Raw genomic sequence first — 4533 nt, forward strand, 5'->3', positions numbered from 1 at the left:
ATAGCATCCCTCTCAGTTTGAGCTGGTTATTTGAGTAGGCTAAACTAGCTAGCTGCATTTGCTAGCTAAGTGAAAGTGAAAAACAATACAACAAAACATAGCTCTCTCTCTCACTCTTGCTCTCTTGTTTCTCCTTCATTTTTAAAGAAATTAATTTGTTCAAACTGTTCAACTTTTGCCTTTCCCTCTCTTTGAGTCAACCTCTCACCACATTTTATGCACTGCAGAACTAGCTAGCTGTAGTTTATGCTTTCAATATTAGATTCATTCTCTGACCTTTTGATTGGGCGGATAACATCTCAGTTCATGCTGCAAGAGCTCTGATAGGTTGGAGGACGTCATCCGGAAGTTGTCATAATTACTGTGTAAGTCTATGGAAGGGGGTTGAGAAGCATGAGCCTCCTAGGTTTTGTATTGAAGTTACTACACACAGAGGAGGACGGAAACTAGCTGTCCTCCAGCTACACCATGATGCTACCCTGCAGAGTGCTGTTGAGGCTACTGTAGACCTTCACTGCAAAACAGTGTTTTTTAATCAATTATTTGGTGACATGAAATATTTAGTATAGTTTTATTTTTATGAAATTCACTGAGGAGGATGGTCCCCCCTTCCTTCTCTGAGGAGCCTTCACTGCTCCCTATGTTACGGTGTGAAAAGAGTTTTCATGCACCCACATATCCAAAATAATGTATGTGATTGCAAAAGCCAATGCTTCAAACAGAAAGTGTCAATTTAATATGATTAATAAAACAAAATGTGATACTGTCATTAACAGGGTCCTTCAATAATTACTCATAATAGTTGTTTGATATGCGTTTTATGTCTAGCTGTTTAGTTAATTGGGGACATTATCGCACAACATCAGCTGATTCAGGAAAGGATTTTCATAATGACTGTCAAGTGATAAAGAGTTTGTGTGATACTGCACACGGTTTAACAACAGCTAAAGTGCGGGAATTAATGTTTATCTTGAGGATTGACAGAACATTTTGGTGTCTATGTTGTTAAGGTGGTCTAAATAATTAGCCTACGTCTTCAACAACATTATATCAAGATTCGGTAAGATTGAGGGAAGATTATGGTCTGTATGTTTTGATAGTTTGTTTTCCGAGTTAAAACGGAGCAACGTGAAAACAGCCTGTTTATTCATTTTTGAATTGCTTTTTGAATTTGTTTTATTTTTGCATATAAAACCAAAAAACGACTTGATATTTTAATGTTAAAATGTGGTTATCCTTTCAAAGCAGGTCACCCTTCTAACTCCATTCTTCAAATCTATTAATCTACTATATATTCATTAATTGATAATAGCTGTCCATACCTGCCACAGTGCCAAAATAAGATACGATTTCTCAATTTCTGCATATGATTTAGTGTATATTGACTTATTAATATATTGATATATCCTAGATACCTAGCTAACCATTGGTAATCTTACTGAATGATGCTATACAGCCAAAACAACAGTATCAATTGCTAGACTAGAGATATGCACTAGCTATAGTTAGTCAGTGGTTGCACATCTACAGTAACTAGCTGGAATGAAGCAAGGGTGTGAACAGTAGACATGTAAATATATCCTTTCACTGTTTACAGCAGGTCTTCAGCTACCCAGACCTGTCTGATCAGCCTGGTAGGGTGCCGTGGGTGTGTCCAGTTCCCACCTGTGCAAATCTATGTGTGTATAGCAATGGAAGTAAATATCCAATGCCTCAAATGTCATGCTGTAGGCCCACCACACACCTGAAGGGTTGTGGGGTCCTGCCTAGAAACAACCCCTAGCCCTTACCCCTTACCCCTAGTGGAGATCTGAGATAATTGGACTGGTCTTAGCAATACTGCCAAAATTCCACCATGCCTATCAGAGGGTTAGGTGGAGCTCTCAGCATGTCACCACCCATCAATCCCTCTCAGATCTCCACTCGTGTCTAGAATCTGGGCATTAGGGGGAAGGGGTTGTTTCTAGAAAGCCCATGAATATTATGGTAGCTCAGTCAGTCAGTCTGGCACTCTCAAAAAATGGGAATAGCTGTCAAATACTTGCTTCCTCTATCTTTGGGAGAATGTCAATTACATTTCCTTGGTTTGTTGAATCCTCTTTCTTCATCTCCTTCTCAAAACCCATTGGATGAGAAGGTCAGAGGTCCCTCACCTCTCACCTTCTTATCCAATGGGCTTTGAGAAGGAGGCGAGGAGAGAGGAAGTGAGAAATGAAGGAAATGCAATTAACACTCTCTTCTTGTTTCCTCCATATCTCACCTCCTCAATGAGGAGAGTAGGGAAGGTTCCTCCCCTCAGGTTCCAATGCACTTTCAAGGAGAGGCAAGGAGTGGAGGAAACAAGGACAGAGGAAGCAAGAAAGTGATGTCTAGTTCACACACACACACGCACGCACACACAGGGTGTGTCTTTGTTTGACTATTTTCTACATTGTAGAATAATAGTGAAGACATCCAAACTATTAAATAACACATTTGGAAACATGTAGTAAGCAAAAAAAGTGTTAAACAAATCAAAATATATTCATATTTGAGATTCTTCAAATAGCCACCCTTTGCCTTGATGACAGCTTTGCACACTCTTGGCATTCTCTCAATGAGCTTCACAAGGTAGTCACCTGGAACGCATTTCAATTAACATGTGTGCCTTCTTAAAAGTTAACTAGTGTAATTTCTTTCCTTCTTAATGTGTTTGAGCCAATCAGTTGTGTTCTGACATGGTAGGGGTGTCATACAGAAGATAGTCCTATTCGGTGAGAGACCAAGTCTATATTATGGAAAGAACAGCTCAAATAAGCAAAGAGAAATGACAGTCCATCATTACTTTACAACATGAAGGTCAGTCAATACGGAAAATGTCAAGAACTTTGAAAGTTTCTTCAAGTTCTGTTGCAAAAACCTTCAAGCACTATGATGAAACTGGTTCTCATGAGGACCCGCCACAGGAATGGTAGACCCAGAGTTACCTCTGCTGCAAAGGATAAGTTTATTAGAGTCACCAGCCTCATTAGAGTTACCAGCCTCAGAAATTGCAGCCCAAATAAATGCTTCAAAGAGTGCAAATAACAGACACATCTCAACATCAACTGTTCAGAGGAGAATGTGTGAATCAGGCCTTCATCGTTGAATTGCTGCAAAGAAACGACTACTAAATGACACCAACAATAAGAAGAGACTTGCGTGGGCCAAGAAACACGAGCAATTGACATTAGACTGGTGGAAATGTGTCCTTTGGTCTGGAGTCCGAATTGGAGATTTATGGTTGGCTATTTGACCAAGAAGAAGAGGGAATGAGTGCTGCATCAGATTACCTGGCCTCCACAATCCCCAGACCTCAACCAAATTGAGATGGTTCGAGAGTCGGACTGCAGAGTGATGGAAAAGCAGCCAACAAGTGCTCAGCATATGTGGGAACTCCTTCAAGACTGTTGGAAAAACATTCCAGGTGAAGCTGGTAGAGAGAATGTCAAGAGTGTGCAAAGCTGTCATTAAGACAAAGGGTGGCTATCTGAAGAATCTCAAATATAAAATATATTTGGATTTGTTTAACACTTTTTTGGTTACTACATGATTCCATATGTGTTATTTCGTCATTTTAATGTCTTCACTATTATTCTACAATGTAGTAAATTGTCAAAATAAAAATAAACCTTGAATGAGTAAGTGTTCGAAAACTTTTAACTTATATCACACCATTTTTACCCTGACCCCTTTATTTATAGAAGGACCCAATAATCTTGTTGGATACATCTGAAATCAGGCTACCTGATAGGACTTTGATGAATGCAGAAAATCGGCAATACACATAAACGTTCTAACACAATTGCAGGGATTATTTGATTCTGCTTTCGGACATATAAAGTTTATGTGAAAACTATTTCTAAGATGCATACTTTTTCTGAGCATTACAGCCTATTAAAAGTCAATTTATGCTTGATCCTGTAATGTGCGTCACACACTCCTTACAAAATAAAGCTCCGTATGGTGATGCCATGCGCCTCCCATATTTTGTAACAATGCCGAGGGCTCCGCATTGCTCCGTGTTTGATTGGTTGACAATTGGTGAGGGCGGCAAATCCTGTATAAACACAAACTCACTTCCTTGACAACAAACATAAAGAACAAATAAAAAACATCGTAATGAAACCTCTTGTAGGGATTTCAAAGACACGAAAATGGGGTTGAACTGCTGGAAAGCGATCAGGGAGGTAATGGTGATAGATTCGGGTAAAGAGGTCAGTGGAACGCAGGGAAGGGATATAAGTACGCTGGATAAGCGCACATTCATCAAATCTGATCTAACAAAGTGGATATTTGTCAAATCCGTCATGATTGATGTATTGTAACAGGCCCACAATGTGGTTACTAAAACCCGATTTGGATATATTTTACAGTTCTTTCACTGCACAACATTTGGAAGTTGTCCCTTTTCAGCTTTAGATGCAGTTGACTGATGACGATGACATGGACATGTATTAGGGTTGACATCCATTAAAGCATTATACTCCGATTTTTTACCTTAACATAGTGAGA

The sequence above is a fragment of the Oncorhynchus masou genome, chromosome 24 (genome assembly GCF_036934945.1).
Source record: "Oncorhynchus masou masou isolate Uvic2021 chromosome 24, UVic_Omas_1.1, whole genome shotgun sequence".
Taxonomy (NCBI): domain Eukaryota; kingdom Metazoa; phylum Chordata; class Actinopteri; order Salmoniformes; family Salmonidae; genus Oncorhynchus; species Oncorhynchus masou.